Below are 22,434 nucleotides of genomic sequence, written 5' to 3' on the forward strand. Positions count from 1 at the left end.
ACAAAGACTGCACAAAATGCTTAAATTGTAACAACAGAAAACAAATTAATAAAAACTAAGCCAAGAAAATCAGAATAAGATGCATTAAGAAAAATAATTTAAAAAAAAAAAGCCAAAACAGCGACTCTGAAAAATAAAGTTAGTTTAGTTTGAAATTTTTGTAGGCAGTTTGCATTATATCCACAACAAATTATAGAGCATTATTCAAATGATGGATAATTTGAATAAACTGCATGTTATAGAAATATAAGAAACTCAAATCTGTTGTGAAAACAGACTTAGAGCTTACATACTATTTCTTACAGAAAAGATCTTTAGTTGGGGAGGGGTGAGGGGAGCAGAGTTTTTTGTTTCAAATCCACTTGTGCAATTTCAAAGAATGTGTGAACCATTATAAACTGGAGGTTACTCTGGTTTTCCAATCTATCCTCTATTACAAGAATTTCAATTATGAAGCCCAAGAGAGCTTACATGACCCAGCCTATAGCTGTAGAAGCTGTTCTTTCACATCACTTCAACACTGCTGAAACACACCTCTTCACTGTGCTCACATCCACTGCTAGGTCTCCGTAAACCCTCAGCAAGTCTCGATGAATGTAAGGAGGAGCCATTTTTTCCACACAGGAATTCACTGACACGCCTTTGCTTTATATATACTACCATGTAAGACATCATTTTGTCAGACCACTCCTTTGCTGCCCAGCCATGAAACGTAACAGAACATTGGTGCTAATAATGCCCATTTCTCAGAGACCTTATGCTGCAGTTTTAATGTGGAAGAGTACACTCCCCTGTAAGCATCCCTTGTAAGATGCTCTGTTCCCTCAGTCAAATTGACTTTCTGGTGTGACACTGCTCTCCCTTCTAATTTTTAAATATATTAACCACATTCAAATGAGTCTGACATGGGGGATTGCCTTAATTAAATTCTACAAGTTACATTAATACGTGGCTGAGTAGATCATTAAATAAAAACTTATAACTCAGACTCTTATGTAATCTAGTAGTAACACTCAGCCAGTAAGTCAGCATACTATGGTTATTTTCTAACTCTACGTATGTGCTGCTGTTTTAACTCAGCAAAACATACAGGTAGCACTGGAGAAAAGGAAGAAAACATACAGGAGGGAAGACAAATCCATATGAAACCTGGGGATGTTAGTTCTTCTCCTCCTGAAGCAGGTCAGCTTCTCTTCTACCAGCCAGCTCTTAAGAAAAAAAAAAAAAGAACAGAGAAAAGAAAAAAAAGTTAACCTATCTTTTGGTGACAAGATGCGATTTTTCATCCTATGAGTTAGGGTTTGGACTCTCTACTTATCTGTGCCCATTGTATTTGTTACACTGCACATGTGATCAGATGTTCACAGAAATCCCTACTGATAGTTGCAATCAGCTTCTCAGATTGCATACACATTTACATGTACATCTGTAGCTCTGCTGCAGTCAAAGAATGCTTTCTTGTTTTGTGATGTACATTTACAACAGTTATTGCATGAGTCTTTGCCCATAATCAGGTCTTCTTGACAAAACAATTATAAAATCCCCTTTACACTGTTTATGGCAGTGAGACAGATAATTTTATCATGATTTAATACACTTGGTTGCTCTCTTCTTAATTTTCTCAGCATCCAGATTCTCCAGTTTTAATTCCCACTCTCTGCCTTAGCTGTGTGGAAACTGTTTTCAGTGGCAGGAGCACTTACAGCATCTTCAATTTGGATGAGACACAGTAGTCAGGTATAGTAATTAATTCCTGTAACTTTGCTTCATTTGAACAAGGAGGAATGCTGGGTTTTGTTTCCAAACGTGCTGGCTACAAAGATTATCCAGAGCTCACTGAATGACTGTGGAAATACCTGTTTATCAAGAGAAATGCTGATAAACTGGATGAAGCTCACATACAAAGACAATTATGTTGTTTGAAGGACAAGTGATTTAGAAACACTGATAAAAGCAAACAAAAGGATCATAATTAACAACCTAACAACTGCAAAAATAAGTAAGTAAAACTGCTGAATGTTTTAAAAGGAAAAGCTATTACACATCCTAAAACCAACTGAGATGAAACACTGCAGTTTGTTCTGAGTTTCTTTTTCACAGGAAAAAGCTTGTGAATTAAAGTTGTGCTGTACCACTGCAAAGATAACAGTTTTTAGAACAGTGACTACAGCAGCAATAAATCCCAGGTCTGTTAAGGTATTTCAGCCCTGCTATTCACAGTTATTTGATCTCTGCTGCTTTCTTCAGTGATGTGTACACACACAGGTCCACCAGAGAGAATGGTGAAACCCCATCCTTGTAGCATTTCAACACTCACCATGGTAACACAGAAGCACAGCTGACCTGACCTTGAGCTGAAAATAGACTTGCATTTATTTGTCAAGTCACACAGCAAAGAACAATGCATGTGTCATCAACCTGAGTTCATCCTGGGTTAGCAGCAAAGGGAGAAAAAAACACAAAAGACCATTTCTGATAGACAAGTGAGCCAGAACTCTTTAATTCTCAAAGAAATTTTCTCCAGACTAACATACACAAGACTGACATGTTTCACTTGAGGCCTCTTTCTCCTTGCACTTTCTTAAAACAAAAACTACAACTCATCTCATTTAATACATAACGCATTACAAGAAATATCCACACACTGTATTTAATCAAATAACGAAACACTAAACTAAGTAGAGATCAAGGTAAGAGAAGGCAAACTTACTGCCAGTAGACTGGAAGATAGTCTACTGGCCCACACAGCAGTGAATGGAAAAAGACTACATGAAGCAAATGGCTATCTGAAACTCTAGATTTTGAGATGCCTCAGTCCAGTTCCGAAACTAGCAGCCACAGAAGCCAGATGTGACAGAAGGAAAAAAAAGCCTTTGAAAAGAGTGAAAACCTCTTTGTGGAAAAAAAAACTAGTAAGTCACCCGAAGGAAAATGTCCCTTTTAAGCAGTTAATGAAGTAAACTAAAGAGAGCTTAATGAAAGAAGAAAGAGTTCTCTTTTTTAATCTTAATTCCCAAGTTTGCATTAAGGACATGAGGAATGAGAGAATAACAGCAATGAGCTATGGAAAGAAAGAATAGGAGAGGACAGGTCTGCATGCAGTGGTAGACAAGAAATGCAAACTTCAGGAATATACTTTCCAAGGAAAATACATATATTTTCAGAGTCAAATGAATTTCTGTCACACTTATGCATACACAAAATATATGGACTCTGTCCCCTCATTTTTGTAATCATAAGAATGCTGAAACAGGACATTATGGAATACTAGTGTATTACTGAATGTAATCCTTTAACAGCAAAATGCTACCCTTATAGGATTAATTAAACAGTTTTAATATTTGATTAGCATTTTGTCCTAGAGGAAACAGGGAAGGACTTGGAAGAGCTGCTCTGACTTTTGGTCAGAAAAATCAAGCATATGGCTTGTAAAGTTGCTTATAATATGCATTGCTTATTTATAATCATTTGTACATTTCAAGCCTTCTTAAAAATCACAGAAATGCTGGAGAATTAATGCCTGTAATATTTTGGCTTGCTGAAGCCATCTGTTTAATGCAAGTTATTTAATTTATTTCAAATTCTAAAGCCACAGAATCCAGAGACACATTAGGGAAACAGCCAAGCCAGGTGCAATAAGCTAAGCACAGCAATGATACCAAGGAAGAAAATCTAATTCCAGCTCTCTGATGTTGGCATTCGTGTGTAAGCACCATCAGAAACAACAGCAAAGAAGCCCACACCTAGCCTTAAGAACAATTGATTACAGCTTCACTCTAGCAAAACTCCTTTCTCACAGCTGACTAGGGAACCCTTGAGAGAGTAAAAAGGAGATATGATTTCAGTCACCCTTAGCTCTTGACATTAGGCTTTCGCTGGTTTAACATACAAGTGTTGATGCACACAGACTTTCTCAAGCACTTACCACTTGTCCTTTCAAGCATCCTTTTTTGTAGCACTGGTTTCAGCATAATCAGTCTTTCTGATTTCTCTTCATCTCATTCTCCATCTCCACAGGGATCCATTTTGTGCATTCACAAAACACTTCTTGAATACTTTACTGAAGTACCTCTTTCATTCTTCTGTATAGTCAAGATAGCATTCATCCATTAGTCTAAAGATTTGTTCAGTTATAACTATTGTCTGAAGCACAGCATACATTTAGGTTTGGTTTTTTTTTTTCAAATATCATTTGTTCATCTGAATTCAAATAACCAAAGAAAAAGGACTCTTTTGCAGTTCACTGATTATTGTTTTTATTTACTACTGTTTCTCTGGAGCTCAGTATCTGCACTGTCAGTGCAAATAAATACCATCTAGTATAATATACAGAGGCTTTCTAAGGGTGAAGTAAAGGATTTTCTCTTCTGGTCTTTCCTGCTGAGAGATTTATTTGTTATTTTCTTTGGGTGAATGTTTGTCCTTATTTCTAAAGGAAAAAAAAAAAAGATTAAAAATTTAAGATAAAACACTTTTCTGATGTGCTGTTAATAACAATTCCCTATTTGTGGTCATTTTGTCATTTATCCAGTCTGACCACTTGCTTTTTCTATAAGTAATTAATCTGCAGAAAAGTCCTATAACAAGAGATAGCTCCATTTTTTAAACACATCCTAAGTCTACTGAAGATAAATGGAGATTCTGTCCACTTTGTTTGAATCTCTACAAAATGCATCCACCAGTTTCTGATGTCTCATACTGGGAGTTCAGAAGTTTTGAAAGTATTCGGAAAAGCTTCCCCCTATCCTTGTTATGAACTTTTCCTCCTGTACTAAAAGCTGGCTTTCATGTCTGACGTTCTTGTAGGGAAATTCAATTTCAAATTCACAAGTCTGAAATTTCTGTCCTAGAGAGGAAAAACATCATTTATATTGGATAGGTGAAAGCTTGCTCTCTAAACTAGGAATGGGACACACTTATATTCACTCCCACAGAAACAGAACCACACAAGTGCAACAAAACATCACCCACAGTTTGTAGGTAGGATCCTAAATGGTACCTAATCCTGAGGGTCAACTAGTATCTCTAAATAACCTCGAGGTAATCTGGCAAATCAGCATTTGGTTTCCATACTAAACTGCCTCCTTCTTACAGGGAAAAAACAAACAAACAAACAAACCAACCAACCAAAAAAAAGCAGTCAGGGAAAACACTCAACAACCATCTCCATAAGAATGGATGGTTGCAGTGTGTTTTCTACAAGAAAGAAAGTATCAGACAACGTATGGCTATGGCTTTTGTCCCCACCCCTTCCTGAATTCTTAAAATGGTAAAACAATTCACAGAACTTCAAAGAATACTAAAAACAGGTATTTGATGACTGAAAAAAATCTGTGAGGCAGAAAGTGTTTTGAAGTTGTTTTTCAACCTTTGCTTTTAAACCTTCACACTGAATATGGCCATCTCAACCTCCCATGTATATCTGCCACCTTCTCTTTCCTTTCTTTTCTCGTATTCTTCTAGTGTTTGTATGAAAATCAAGAACGACTCTGAAAGAACTACCGCCTGTCCACATGTTCAGACTTCACTTCTTAAACAACTGAATCTACATTTCTAGATCTTTTTTCATCATCTGTTTACGCGCAATTTCAGGAGCTTCTATTCAAAAGTGAAGCAGTGAAATGTTATTGGCAATACTCTGGCAGGTAGCTTAATACAGCGTGCAGACAAGGACAAACCAATTTATATGCTGTTCATTTCTCAAGCTAGAGTGCCTTACACATCTTGCATGTTCTCCTAACTGGCTGAGGTAGTAGCTTCCTATCTCAAAGCTGATGCCAGAACAAAGTAAACCTTTAAAGAGCAGTTCTACCTCTAAGTAGTAACTGAAGAGTAAACATTAAGAAATACAGTTCTTTGCACGCCTAACACCAGTTTGGATACTTAAGATCAGTCTTAACTATTTGAACAGAAGAATGTGGGGCAGTAACACCAAACACAAAAGCACGAAGGGTACTTAACTTCAAAAATAAGGTTTTCCAGGGCGTGATAGCAAACATCAAGACATCAAGCAAGGCAACAAGCTTCCCAACCGTTTTCTTGCTTGCTCAGAAACAGCTCACCTCACCTCACTCTGCACAGCTCTGCCTCCAAGACAGCCAGCTGTACTCAGGCTGGTAGATATAGAACCAGAACTAAAGCTGCAGGTTCTGACAAACATGCTTGTACTTCATTTGGTTTTGGTTTGTTTTTTAAAGAATTGGAGTACATTTTCCATCAACAGAACATATTACAAAGAAGTTCAGATTAAATCTGTGTGTCTAGGATACATGTCTTTAATCTACCTTTCCCTTGTCTGATCTAAAATAAACACTCCATTCTCCAAAAGACTTGTGTTGGCAGTCTCCTCGTTTGCCAAGACGACCCTCTACTCTTCTTTATAAACAGCTATCTTTAGAAGACAAGATATGCTTCACACAAACACCCGATGCCTCTCTGTTCATCATTTGCTTCCCATCAAAGTAAGCATCGAGAACAAGCTTTTTGCAGAGGGTGAGTTGATTCTGCATGGTACGAGACGAGGATTCAAATGAAAGCAACAGGATATATCTATACTATAAACACAGAAATCATGCTTTGTCAGAATCAACAAAACATTGTAATTTTTTTCTTATTGAACTTCACTTTGTCTAAATAATATTTTTATAAGGCAACAAGTATAGATTTTGCATAAAAATAATCAAAATAATCTCAAAGCACTAAAATAACATTGCCACCAGTGAGAAAACTGTTCGCTCCTTGGGATCTGAAATATTTTTAAAGAACCAATTCTGATCCAGCTTCTGACACTGGTTTAGACATGCCAGATGCAGATAGCAATAAACACAGTTGATACTGCCTAAGGGGGATGTCATAGAAAAATGAGCTTCTAAACCAGAGCATTTATAATAGCAGCCTTCCCTGAGAAAAGCTTTTTCCTTGTTCATAACTATTAAAAGCTCAGAATGTATTAAAAATCATGATATTTATATAATTATAAAAAGTTATTTATGTGGATTTTCTTCTGTGTTTCTCAGAATCACATACTGAGAATATACTTGTGGAAAATTTCAAAATACACAGCCGTCATCAAAATAATACTGCACTTTTACAAGTCATACTACATAAATAATAAACAAGACAATATGTTCTTCTTTTTCTAATGCAAGTTACAGATGTTTTTCAATATTCAGATAGGCCTCTGCAGAATAAACACTCGGGAAAACCACGCCACCCTATCATAATGAGTACTCTTTCCCAACTCAGAAAGAAGTCCAGCAGAGGAGCAGGCTTTGTTCTCCAATTTCTTTGACTATAAAGGGACCAGACAGGATGCTTGATGCAGGAACTTGCAGTATGAGTTCAAAACTATGAAAATATAAAATAAGGCAATGTATATAAAAACACAAAGGCCTTTTCAATCAGGGCCAATTTCCTAAGCAGTCTTTGTTGCTTAGGACAGCTCAGATATGCAAGCTGCGTATGGGCAATGCTAGCAGAAACTAAGTTGTAGCATTAACAAAGATCTGAGAACAAGAAAAAGAAGAGTAAAAAGTTTGAAGATTTCATATCATTTCATTGATTCAAACTATGATACTTCAAAGGCATATCTGTTTTGTCTTTATCTAATCCCACTACTTTCTATTTTTCCTTTTTTGTTTTTCAAGCCAAAAGACCAAAACCTCTTTTTAGCTTTATTCCAGATTTCTCTCCTGTTCTGTTAAAGCCCTATCACAGATGGCTACTATACACTTCACTCATAAGAGAGAAGCAAGAATATATTTATTGATAGAATATAGTTATTTAACAAAGATTAAGCATAAATAAGGCAGCAATTTAACACTGTTAGAGATGGCAAAGTACACTTGATTATTTACTGCATAGACGGTAGAATCAACACACTCATCCAGGAGGCCTTCCCTTTTGAGTAATGAGTTTCAGAGAGGTCCCCCTTGCTTCCTAAATTCCTTCTCAGAGCAGCCTAGAAACATAGCTTAGAAACAGAAATATTGAAAAAACTATACAGAAAAATCTACATGCAGGAAGCCTGATAACAGCCAATCATATACTATACACCACTGCAGTATCACCCTCCTTTCATCTTGTTAGTTTTGTCACATGCAAAGCATTCTCCATTACAGGTGTTGAAAACCTTTTGGTCAAACTCTCCTAGAAATAATTTACAGTGGGACATTTTCAAACCAAGAGTACAAAAGAGAAAATACTATAGGGAGAGGTGGAGGTAGGGAGCAGGAGGTGGGGAAAGAGGGACAGTTGAGATCTTAGCATTTCACCTAATCATGAAACTATGCATAAATACATTTTCATTCTACTGCTGACTGAAAACTTTTGAAATCTTAAAAAAAACTTCTATTTTTCAGCCAGCTCTGATGTACAACTTCACTGATCTGTACCAAACTAATGTTAGGTTGATAATAAGATTCTTTGTTATTCCTGCTAATATCTGTGCAACACAATCCATCTACAAACATCAGAAGGAGATGAAATAAATTTAATAAAAAAAATTAAAAAAAACAGTGTGATTATTCTTTTTAGTCTATGCAGGTGCACAAATGTAATTTCCTCAATATATTTAATGAGTTATCAGAAATCTTGGAATCACTAATGATCCAAAGGTTGTGAAATAAATATTACAGAGAACAGTTGATGCTGAATTGTCTATGTGCAAAATTTTCATGATATTTGTTATCACAGATATACAGAAACAAGTAGGATTGGACACTTCCAACTTCAACTGTCATGAAATATTTCAAAGTGAGACCTTCATGCACTTTGGCAAACAAACACATAAGTGAATAAACAGAGAAGAATGAGTACAAAAGCTCTTCAATTTTGACTTCAAACATAACTGTAAAACCACAGTAAACCCAGCAGTATTTTTTTCCCCTCACACATTTTATTATGGGAAAGCAGAATATAAACTCAATGGGTATGTTCAATTATTCATGACTATTAAAAAGTAAATGAATTAGCATGTTCTCAACATGAACACAACTGTCAAAGTGAAAAAGCAAGTAAAGCACAAAACGGCAAAGTATAAGGCACATGCTTCTGTCAGAAAGTTTCTAAGCAGAATGCAGACAGACAAGCCAAATGGGAAACAAACTGCTAAATCGGTCAAGGTGTTTAATAGGCACTATAACCTTAGAAAACTGCAAGCCAGGAAAAACACCCATGGAAATGGGGGAAGGATGCCACAAATCGTAACAAGATGCTTTCTAAATAAAGTTTCGTATGTAACAGCACTTTTAAGTATGCTTCTATTTCAAACAATATCCATGTGTGAGATCTTAAATACACCTAACTTGGTGGGGTTCATACACTTGAAGATCAGGAGTACGAACTACAGAGCACACAATCTATAGATGTTACATGTAAAAACTACGTTATCACACATCCATGCATCAACAGTTAAGGAGACTCTTGAATACTGAAAATATAAATACATACTTTACTGAGATGCTTTTCAAATAACAAATCCTTTCTCCGACCCTCAGAACTGGATTAAGATTTTAGTCAACTGATGTTAGTGCTGAAATTGCCCGACAAAAACCTTCCGTGCACTTTTACAGAATTACTAAATGCAAAAAGGACAATGGTGTTTTTCTAATTTGTTGTTGTTGTTGTTCTGTTTCAGTGTTTGCACATTCTGTAAAATGGTATGGAGACACAGTAAATGTGAAGTTGCTTTTCATCGATGCTTTTCTGTTACTACATCCTGACCAGAGAAAATGACCCATTGCACAAGATGAAAAAGAATGTGAATTTAACACACTTTTACATATCAAATATGCTTAATATAGCTATAGTAAAGTTATTCTTGTCAGAAGTAGGAAAACAGTAACGAACTATGTAAGAAAATGAGTATTGAAATCAAATAGGAATGAATAAGTAGCACTTAACTTTGGGGTGAAATTAATTGCTTCACAAATTCTAACAAACCACATCAGAAAGAAATTCATGAAAACCAAATTAGGAGAATGCTAGTTACAATAGTGTATACCAGAACTATATCGACATACCACGCGTGACAGAATTATATGGAACTGAAGAGTACTATGTAAATGCCGCACTATACACTAATATATAGCATAGCACTGAACTCCTGGCTAGAAAGCATTTTTATGGCAGAGTTTATGTCTGTAAGTTGAATGGCTAAGAGGGAGGGGATATAATATCACTGCAGAAAACAAGCACTAGACTGTCATAAACTTCAAATGGCAGGTGCTATCAGAGACTTTGAAATTGACTTGGACAAATTAAAGATTCAAGTAAAGGTGAAGTTCACAGAACTGCACGTAGTTTGACTGCAGAAGAGAAACATAAAAGGTCAAGAAGTAATGTACCTGATAGAAAGGATTCCTGAAACATCCATGCTTTTGTGCAACACTTGCCTAAATTTAAAGACCATAAGCCATGTTATACGTTAAGTAACCAAAACGAAGAAAAATAAAGTTATCTTAACCGATGCTTGCACCTCTTCTTATAAACTGTAAGCAATCTTTTTACATACAGGAATTTACAAATAATAACAAGAAAAAAAAAACAGATTAAACAAACAGATTTAGAGAGGTTATACATTGCTATTTTACATAAATGAAACACCAAATCGCAGGCATGAAGGGAAATTGCAATTTCAGACACTATTTCTTTTTCTGACAGAAGATGGATATGGGATCACTAATGGCAATAAAGAAGTTAATAGCAGATGTTGTTCTGATGGATGTTTTTGGTCAAACTGCTGGTCTCAACACAGAGATAACTGAAGTTTAGCAGCTTGCAATCTACAAGAGATTACAGTAACTGATTTTTCTTCCTCAAAATAAATTGAACACTTTCAACGTCTGCACTGCGCTTACACCTTACTGTAGTTCCCTCTGCAAAGGTGTAGAATTTGACTGTGTCCAGACTGCAGTATCTTCCAAAAGAAAATAAGTCAGTAACAAACTCCATAGGACTGCCTATGCAGTCTCCTGCCAGAGCAGGAAACATTCCTAAAGTACAAAACAGGAGCTTATTTTTCAAGTTCTCCAAAACATTTAGATATTGATGGCAACAGCAAGAGTCATTCAACAAATTAATTTCCTATTTCAGAATCAGTATGAGTAAATTAAATGGATTATATCATCACAGAAATTAAATTCTGAAACAGAGAAATACTTCTCTAATATTTTTGCAGCTCTCTGAACAAAGAATGAGCTGTTTCTATCAGATATTTCTTTTCATATCATCAAGAAGCATTACAGTAGACATAAACACATAACTACAGCTTCTTAAATTTACAAGTGAGCACTCATGAAAGATCCAGGAAATTCTGATTTACCCCTTTTCTCTAGGATTTCAGCCCCTCTTCCTCAATGTACTCTAGTTAAAACACCATTTCAAAAGCCAGTAGCTGACATACACTATAGAACTGTACTGAGAACTCTTCAGAAGACTTCAAAGAATAACTGACATTCAGACAGCCCTTAGTATACTATATTCATCCTTATACATAAGGCTTGACAAACCTATACATTTGCAAAAATAAATGCTGTAAGAGAATCTGCCAGAATTCACTGTGCCAGCTTATACCATGCACTGGTGGGTGTTGAGAGAACATTCCAATCTGTCAGTTGAAAATACATATTTCTGTTTGTTGCACACAATGAAAAGCACAGCCATATGTGAGGGAGGAAGAACTTCTTAAACGGGGTCTGCTCAGCACGCTGTTGGAAAATTTATCCAGTGTCCATACAGTGCTGCAGGTAACTGGGGCTCCAGCAATTTTTTCTGTATTCCTCTCTTTAGTCCATCTTATTAAAATCTATCATATCATTTGTTTTCAGGTTTTTCCTACTAAGATACAGAAAGAAAGTTGCACCATCTCTCATCCTCAACACTACACCACTCAGCGCAGAATAAAGATGCAAGTGCTATTCATCTGTAGAAGTAGACAAAAATCAAAGTGACTAAAACAGTAACAAACCTCTTGCATATCTATACACAAACGCGTTTCAACTGAACTCCACACAGACATAGGTACATATATCTAACTCCAAGAGCGTAAGATATCACTTCCTATCGTCCATTATAACCCTTCGCCAGATATGACTGCTTTGTAACAGCAGTGATAGAAATGCTGACTAGCTTAGCTATCATAACTTCTAGAAGAGGACTTGGGTATCATTTATAGTTGCAGTAACATCTCAACCACAATATTATTTTTGTTTTAGAAAACAGTAGTCACAGCACTGAGAGATGGAGTTACTATGATATCTTTTGTTTATTGTAAACAATAATGGAAAAGAAATGGAAATATACCAATGATTTGCTAAATTAACCATAAAGTTCTCTAAGTAATGCTGCTGCTTTAGCTATCTAAAAACAGAGAAAAACACAAACCAGCAGAAGTAATTGCATCAGAGAGAAATATGATGGCATTTTTTAAACACAATGAATGCTAATCAATATTCCAACTTCCTTTAAATTTTAAAGCTACAAGAAAGAAATGAGATCAGTGCTATATCAGTTTCTGAGTCCTGTATCTGTACATGACTTCAGCATCAACCATACCAAAGTACTTTTTTCCTAACATTACTTGGAAGGAGCCACTGAAACATTAAACAGAACACACTATATATGTAAACAGTTACTGATTACAGTTGCCTATCAATACTCTTCTTAATTTCAGGACAACAGGAATTCCCTCAAAACTTCTAAATCTGGTGACTGTCCATGTAATTTCAGAAAGAATGACAGAGGTAGATTTAACAGATTTTGAGAACATATCATGCCCTAAAAATGATATAAGATAAGTTTTCAAGATGTGGAACTTCATTTCTAATTGCTTTCTCTTTTAATAACAGCTGCAGGTTGTGCCACCTAAGACACAAGGCAGAATATTTTTTCAAACCACCTTCCTCCCAGCCCCCATCCAAATTAAAGACATTTGCTAATTAGAAATCTAAAAAGGAGAAAGAGTCTTGGAAATCAAAACTATAAGGCATGAAAGAATACAAATAATGAGTACAGACACACAAACATCATCTCAAACAGGAAAAAGAATGTAGCACTTCCTTACTATTTAGTACAAAGACAGCAAGTGGGTTAGGACTGGAGGAAAGGATCTACCAATTCAGTCCAATTCTGCATGAGGACAAGTAGGAGTTATTTGTACTAATACAACTGGCAGATACTTGGTTCTCCTCAGACAGAAGCTGTTCACAAGCTACCACTGAGTAACTGCAATTTCCGGTGTTACACTTCAAAACTAAAACTACAGTTCAGGAGCGGGGGTTGAACTGCACAGACATCCATGCAGTCGGGGCAGAGCAGAAAGCTGTGGATGTATCCCATCTGCCATCCCAAATTAAGCCTTTTCTACATATTAGCTGGACCTCCTATTATGCAAGATATTTTCACCTTTTGTTTAATTCTTTATATTAGTATTCTGAAATTTGTTTAGAGAGAAGGTTTACAGCAATAAAAAATATAGGTCTATATTTTTAGAAAGTTTTTACAGCCTTCTATTGAGTATTTTTATGGGACTATTCAGAGAACTGTCAGTTTTCTATTTCCCTGCTGACACACTGGCTTGTGTGATTTGTCACAAGGGTTGTCTCTGTCATATTATGTGACATAATAGAAAGAAGCTGAGAAAATATGATGTGACAAGCAAACTAATGCACCGAGACAACAGGGAAATTTAAAAAATGCGTATCTTAGAACAGAGTTGACTTCTTCCTTCTAGATTTCCTATCTTTTTTTTTTTTTTCCCCAAGTCCACATGGCTTCTCCTGCAGAATGGTGAGGATTAGCTCTTCATTACCTATGGTTAAGCAGAAATTTTTCCTTCTAGCATTGACTGTGACAAACAAGTATTTTCTCATAACCCAGAGTACAGGCAATTTATTTTTATTTAGTGCTGTCCGGAGTCTGAAAAGACAAGCACAAAGCTTCTTCCAAGTGAGTAGAGAAATGAGCTACAAAGAAAAAAACATTGTTCAGAGAAGATCTATGAATAAAATTGCAGTGCATCATAACAAACAACAAGATGAGCTAGAGAAATCTGTAGCATCTGTGGGCAACATAAAAGTAAAGATGCACACTTTGTATAGGAAGTGTATTTCAGTTGCGGTAAATAATTTTATTAGAAGTTTTATTTAGAACTATAATACTACAAAACAGTATCTGTGAATCTCAACCTTACCACTCAATTTTCTGTTGGCTTTAGCACATAAAGGAAAATGATGCAAGAAATTCCACACTATCCCTTGTGAGCACACCTGGAATTATATAGAAGCGTATTCTTCTAACAGCTTAACTAAGAGATTAGTTTGTAGTAATTGTATATTCAGAGAGTAAGTTCCTTTTTCACATAGCATCTTTTATACAAAATATAACAAAGAATAGATATTCCAGATTTAGAAATATTATTAAATATTACTAAAGAAATTTCAATTAAATTTGAAGATTACACCAAGCATTGGCAAAACTTGAATTTAGGTTAGTATTTAATCAAGATTCATGAAGAAATTCTCAAAACATTTGAACAATTTAGAGTTATTGTACCTTACAAACCAAGAAACAAGCAATATTCTTTTCATAAAGGAAACAATATGAATTTTTAAATACTATTTGTACAGTAACATTTTTTATTAAATAGGTTTTATACTTATTGCTTCATAATAATGTCACCATTTTCCTATTTTACCAAGTGGTAAAACTAAGTATATTTAGGACCATATGCAGAACATAACATTTTAGTTACTTTTACTCTGCAGATTTAATGTGTATAATCAAAAGATCATAGTTAAACTCAAACCCCAAAGCAATGCCTTGACTGAAGCAATTTTAACCTACAGTGTAATTAAATCATTTTTAATATTTTTTGTAAAAATTATTAGGCAGTGCAGAATATCATTTGATCTACAGTATATTTTAGGACTTCTTATTTAGTCTCATGCATCTCTTTCTTACTGAAACCTTTATAAAGTTCTTGTAAAGTAGTACTCATTAATATTTATATAAACACTTCCAGATTTTCTCACAAAAACTTCTATAGCAGTATAAAATAATATTATTGTTATGCTAATTTTAGTTCTTTTCAGATTTTAGTAACACCATAACAAACATATCTGAAATTTGGTACCAGCAGACCTGTCCTCTCAAGGCTGTTTAACCTTATAGTGTTGGATTCCAATATACGTGCTATGTTCATTAACAGAGCTCCAGCAGCTGAGGCTAAATAAATATGCGGAACCTAGAGACTAAAAAAAAATAATAATAATAATTGAAAAAATTCTGGGACCCCTAAGTCACAATGGGACAGGATTTCAGTTTACAAAGTAGCAAAAGCAATAGATATATAGCCATTCACCCAACCCTGCGATAGGAGACAGAACCACTTCAAGAAAACAGTAGGAGTTAGCCCATATGACATAAAAAGCACCACAAACATTTTTTCTTTTCAATATCACTCCCTTAAAATCACTACAGCAACTGGTACAGAAATGTCATTAATCTTCCTATTGAAAAAAAATAAACTAATAATTGGCATTGTCCATGATGATTTCACTTAAAAACTCTAACACTAAATGTCTGCAATCAGTTGCTTTTTTCCTTGCATTGCCTCAGTCATCAGAGTTCTTTTTAATTCCAAAACATAGGAGAGGCAGAGGTTTGATGTTAAGCATACTGATTAGTACCACTATTAAAAAAAAAAAGGGGGAGAAAAAAATCTTAAGCTTTTAGTCATCCTAGTCATCCATAGAGATGTAACATTTTCATCAGTAAGAAGGTAACCTGTGTGATGATAGTCTCTTGACCTTGTAGCAATTAATTTTACACATTGACCACTGCAGAACTGCACAAGCAATATGAAAACATCCTGCTTTCTATCCTATGTCAAGTATATCTAAGCTTGTCAGAGGAATCGAACCTTTATGCTGAAGACATAATTCAGGATTACTGAAATTTGAATCTCCTCCACAAACTCAGCATCATTAAGTAATCCTAATTTCAGTTATACTTTTAAAACTGCACGAGAAAGTGAGTGAGATTATATCTTACATGAAGAGCAACCACAAATGATACTCAAAATAATACTCAAAAGACACACCGTGTCCATATTTGCAAGTAAAATTACTTCTACTATAGCATAATAACCACCTTTCTTTCAAGCTAATCAATGCAAGAGGCGTGTCATGCTGAAATCCCTTCATTTTTGTACCCTCACTGCCCTTAAAGCTAAATGTTTGGTATGAAGAGACAAGCACAATTATTTGACTAATTATAATTAAAAAATGTATAGTTTCTGCACCATAAATATAGCATATCTGAATTAAGCTTACCAAGCATTTAAAAGTATTTGCCTACATGTAGGCATTCAGAACTAAGATTAAAATGTTTTTGTTTCTTTAAACACACTACTAAATGTTATTGCATGGGTCTCCCAAGCTATGCAAGCAGTGAATCCTCTGTAAAAAAGAAAAGTACATTACTGAACAGAAGCTGTCTTTAGGGTAAACAGAAGTTCACACTGATCAAGCTTAGTACTCAGAGCAAACAAAAACACCTTGCAGCATGTCCCTTGACTAACAAATGCAGGGAAATAACTACTGCACTGTAGAGATCCATCCACTCTGACTGACTAGAATCTGCAAGTAATTGCAGACGATGTATGAGCCAGAGAAGTATACATTCATTCAATGGCCCTGAGGCCTGGAAACAGATAAGCAAGGCAGATAGTATTTGAAATCTAACAGGGAGATGTCACAGGAGAGACATCTTGGAAGGAGTCCTCAATCTGGTATTACCAGCGATCTCATAGGTAGGCAATCCAGATGAATGGAGGACAGCAAAATTCAAGTGAAGAAACAACTGATTTATTTACATGCTTGTAAGATTAAAGCAATTGTCAACAGCTGTACAAAAATCTGTTTCAACATCACCTATTAGATAAAGAATGCATATCATGCACAGAAGAGGCATCTGACATGAAAGTCAGTGCCAGGAAGTATGCAACACTGGCATACTGAAACTGTAACGTAATACACCAAATTGAACTATCTCCAGTGCTTCTCTCTTTACCTGCACCAGTTGTTTACACAGATAAACCTTCTCTGACTAAACAACTATTCTCTAACAAGAAATTTTCTCTTTCCTTGATTAACTGGTCTTCAAATGGCCATCGCTGTTCTTCACATAATAGAGGAGTACAGTCATTGTCATATTCATCATACTTTACATTCCACTTAGCAGACAGAATTTTTAATGTTAATGTGGAAGTACATACTGATGGAACAGAATATTGGTAAAATAAGTTTTTCTGTAGATTGTGGTGAAAGGAAATGACTTTTTCAAAGTAAAGAAAAATAGAAAAAGATCAGTTACATAGAGGGAAACATTATATGCATCTAAAAGATGAATTCAAAGTAAGTTGAAAAGAGCAGACTGCCTCCATAAGTATGTAATAGGTACATTCGAGAGAAAGTAGGCTTCATTGGATCGAAGGATATGGAAGACCTTAGATTTTTCATGATCTTACATCAGCACCAGTAGCCCCACCAATTATAATGACTAATCACCCCACAAACTCCAAAAAACATAACTTCATCAAAAAAGCTGACGTATTCCATTTATATTTTTAAAAAGAAGGGAAATTTAAGGAACATCTGACAGAAATTTGATTTTAAAAATCAACTGAGTCTTAACAGCTGAGAAGTATGCTGTATAAAGACTCTAGAAACAAGTTTTTATTATGCTTTACAAGAACTTCAGATAACACTTCTCCCCTCTCGACATATCTACTCCGTTAGCTTTTAATGTTATTTACTAACGCTTAATTTTCAGTCATAATAGTATTCGTACAGGCTAAAATTTCGTATGTGTAAATACAGGACAACCTTTACTACTCCTTAATTATGAAAGAAAGAAAAATTAACTGAAAAACAGTATGAGAACTGAAAGACTTTTTCTTTAAAGATAAAAAAAAACATCAGGGAAAAGTATATTAATCACATGCTGTATCTCAAAGAAAAACTAATTGCATATACTAGTCAATTTTGGCAAAGGAGCTTAGCCTCAGTGGAAGAGAATTTAACAATTGAAACATTTTACAGTAATATTTTAAAAACAGGAATTTCACCATGAAAAGTCCAACTGTTTCATTCTCGACATTTTCTACATAAAAAAAATTCAACAGATATGTCCTCAGGTTCTCCCCAAAGAATTTTACAAGTCAGTCATTAAGGAAGGAGAAGATACGATCCAGTCCATCATCCTGTCTTCAAACCATACTCAGTGAACACTTACAGAGAGACTGGAACATGAGGATTTTCAATCAGAGGATGGTGACGCACTGCAACATGTTGCCCAAGGAGGTTGTGGATGCCCCAGCCTTGAAAGCATTCAAGGCCAGGCTGGATGTGGCTCTGGGCAGCCTGGTCCGATGGTTGGCGACCCTGCACATAGCAGGGGGGTTGAAACTAGATGATCATTGTGGTCCTTTTCAACCCAGGCCATTCTATGATTACTCAGGACATAACTCTCATGTTATCACCTAAAATATCAATCTATAGCCCTGTGCCTTGTTATGGAAGTTTGTGTCCACTCTTACAGTACCTCCTACATAAGCTATCACTTCTGTGATGTAAATGTTAAGTCTCAGGAAGTACAGAAATCTTAAATTACTGGTTTGAGGAAAGAGAAAAATATATATTTTTCGTATTATTTTGTCAATATATGTGACCAAGAACAAAATAATAATTGGATTTTGGTTCACCTTCAAAATCAAAACAGATTTTGTAAATTTTGCCTTTGTTTCTCAGAGAGCAATTTGCATACATTTTGATTCAGACAAGACTATGCTCAAAATGCAAAAACATTTTCGGAAAGGGAAAAACAGCACATTTTCACAGTGATAAAAACTTTCATTTTCAAGTACTTTCAATAAAAGTCAAAGAAGTACAGAGCACAGATGAAGAACAGCGGAGACAATAGTTCACTTTTTACCCCGTAAAACCCGTTGTTCTGCTGTGCACAATTTAAATACTACCAACAGTAAAATCTTGCCAACGGGTATTAAAAGTAACCTATCCTAATACACGTGTGATGTTCTAAAAAACAAAAACCCCACCACAACACAAAATCTTCAATATGACTAACATTATACAGTATAACTCTAAAGGCATTGAACATCTGCTAGAAATTAAGCTTTATTAAAGTCGGGAACTATAGTACAGAACTACTCATGCAACATATTCTGTACCAACAGGAACACAATCATTTTCAGCCACTAACACTTGTAATGAAAAAATATACAACAAAATACAATTGCTAATCACTTGCTAACTGACACGCAAGAAAGCGGATGTTAGGATGTGTGCAAGCTGCATGAAGAAACAGCTTACATTACTGCCTTCGAATATGTTCTGCTTGGAACCAGAACATGTCAAATTCTTACCAAAAAAAAAGTCACTTGTGATTCAAGTGACAGGATTTAATGTGATGGAAATGAGATAGGGTAGATCTCATACTGAAACACCATGTTTACAATTATTCACCCACACCACCACATGATGAGAGGCAAAGTGTATAAAATGCAGTATGAGTAAATGTTCACGTAGATGGCTTACTACACATTTCTACTTACCTTCAGAAAAGCAGAGCAGTTCCAATACAACAGACATACTGATGCTTTTATAAAATTCAGTGAAACACTGAGTTCTCTAATTTACAAACAGATATTTGAATAGAACAAAACCTTTAGAATTTAAAGAGCCTGAAAAAACTTCCCTCCCAAAAGAATCAGAGCTCCTGTCATCAACAGCAATAAAGTCAAAACCTCTGAAGTTTAAGGGTCTGCTACTACTTGAGTGATATGTGTTAACTGGCATGCCCTAGCTCTCACATTCATGCACTAAATTCTACTTGTTGGGCAGAGACTTTTTAAGACAGACTACAAGCCAAAGAATTTTAATTCTTGAGAATATTAGCTAAGGCATCTTTGCTATGCACAAGCATAATAGATGGATCAAGATAGACTAGACATTAATAATTCTCACAAAGAATTGCACAAGGAGAGAAAATAAACACTGAGAAATGAGCCTAGGAGGATGTCCACTGAAAAGTTATTTCACCATCCACCACTGATGCCCAAAACCCACTGCAAATAACAATGACATCACCACCAAGTAAACAAGCATAACAAAACAATGACCTTGACGGTAAAAATCCTACAGAAGATACAGGAAACCAAACAGAGCTATATGAAGGCTTAGTTCCTTAGGAGATAGTCATCTCTATAGATGATGCATTGTTGATGAAATTGAGCAAAGCATAATCTTTGCAAGTACAATGTCTGAAATTCTCAAAGTCTTCTGGCGCTTAAATGAAATCATCTCAAATGATGATTTTTGCCCCTCTACTCTGCTCCTATGAGACCCCATGTGGACTACTGCATCCTAACTGATTTGTTTCATCACCTGTCAGAATTAACTATACCAAACTTGTCACTCTAATACTGTGCACTGCCACATGTATAATGATTGCTGTATTATCATTTAAGTGACCTGTATTTTACTGTTTTGTCTAATGCTCTATTGATCTTATTTCTTTGGTATAGTTATCCTTCTCCAAGGGCAATTTCTCCACCTGAATTGATCATGATAAAAAATCTTCTCTAGCCAACATATTATGATTCAAAGTGTTTAAATTTGATGTCTGCAAGCGAGCATTAAGCAGTAAGAAAATTTAAAAAAAAAAAAAGGCAATTTTGAAAATAAAATTCTCAGGAACAATGGGAACTGGTTTCTTTGTCAAAGTGCTGTCCAAATATCTCTTTGAGCAAAGCCAGTAGAGAGCAGAGCTATTAGAAAAACCAAGAATTTTCTTTCAGACTACTGCCATAAGACTTGTCTCACCTTATCAGAACATACAAAAACACCAGAAGTAAAAGTTAGTTTCCTTCGAGGAGAAGACGACAAATATTTCAGTTACTACTTTTTAAAAAGGTGGAAGGGGAAGTTAACCAGAAAAAAAGCCTAAGAAAAATTATTATGGCAGCATTAAATAAATCTTAAGAGTTCTAGATCCCCTATGAAGAAGAGTTTTCAAGATTCAACAGAAAAAGCATCAGAGCAACTGGAGATATTTGAAGCAAATGGAATATCTAAATTATGCAGCACTCCCTTTAATTCACTGAAAAGAAGAGATGCTAGAATTACAGATTTAAATGGGAGTATGCAAATTTTACCTTGTTGTTTTAGAGCAATAAAGCTCCACAGGACAAATAAAAATTTTCCTTCAATTTCTTCATGAATTCGTAATATAAAAAGACCAGTATCAGGTCTTATAAAACAACATGAAATGGTATAAGGCAATTCAACCTGTTCAGTGCTTTATTATTTCACAAAGTACTGTAGCTTCTTTCAACAAAACTAGAAAAGCTGTAACTTTAATAAGATACTCTGTCATAGAAGGAAACAACTACACCATATACTTCACTCCTAAGAGAGAAACAGCAATATATTTACTGATGTAACAAATACAATGTAATGATTTAACAGTGACTTAACAAGATTCAAGAAGGCTAGATACACTTGATTATTTACTGCATGGAGGATAGGGTTAAACACACATGTACAGGAGACTCTCACTTTCAGTTATCAGGTTCAGAGTGACTCCCTTGCTTTCTGAACAATTTGAGCCACAGAGGTATGGAGCCCTGTTGTGGTTGAATCCACTCCTAGTCTCAGACTGACTTGGTCAGTGGTTTACATCTGAAAGATCATATGTGCTCCAAGATACCATCTTAGCCAAGCTAGCAAAGTTCACAGTCAGTATAAGTTACAATCATATCAAAGTTGAACTATTAGTTACTTATCAACGATCTGTATATCGGTACAGCATCTTAACGTCTATCAGTAAGGGATCTATGTGCAGAAATAATCTTTAGAGGCATCTCTCCTTGAGGGAAAATCCTGACAAACTGTTTACTACTAAGAAAGAAAAAGAACAGAGAAACAGTGGCAATAATAGAAATACATGTGTATGTTTACAAAAGGGGATACGACTGTTTACAAAGGTGGATAGTGAGGACAAGGGGGAATGGTTTTAAACTGAGACAGGAAAGGTTTAGGTTAGATATTAGGCAGAAGTTTTTCACACAGAGGGCGATGATGTGCTGAAACAGGTTGCCCAAGGAGGCTGTGGATACCCCACCCCTGGAGGCATTCATGACCAGGCTGGATGTGGCTCTGGGCAACCTGGTCTGGTGGTTGGTGATCCTGCCCATGGCAGGGGGTTTAAACTCAATGATCACTGTGGTCCTTTTCAACCCAAGCTGTTCTATGAATCCATGACTCTACAAAAACAAATAATGGACAAACACAATTGCTTACCACACATCAACTAATACCCAGTATGTCAATGAGCAGTGGCTGTCTCCCT

At 35.5% G+C, this 22,434-nt stretch overlaps 1 long non-coding RNA gene across 1 annotated transcript; it reads right to left on the reverse strand.

Moving 5' to 3' along the window:
- Positions 1-322: 322 nt before the first annotated feature.
- LOC149918485 (uncharacterized) lies at positions 323-4,073 on the reverse strand. The gene is made up of 3 exons (XR_016465517.1): positions 3,926-4,073; positions 1,704-1,856; positions 323-1,208 (listed from the first exon to the last, which is right to left on the reverse strand). It is a non-coding gene; the product is annotated as an uncharacterized LOC149918485 (long non-coding RNA).
- Between the last annotated feature and the right edge of the window lie 18,361 nt (positions 4,074-22,434).

The sequence above is a fragment of the Phasianus colchicus genome, chromosome 3, assembly GCF_987193195.1.
Source record: "Phasianus colchicus chromosome 3, bPhaCol1.hap1.1, whole genome shotgun sequence".
Lineage (NCBI taxonomy): Eukaryota > Metazoa > Chordata > Aves > Galliformes > Phasianidae > Phasianus > Phasianus colchicus.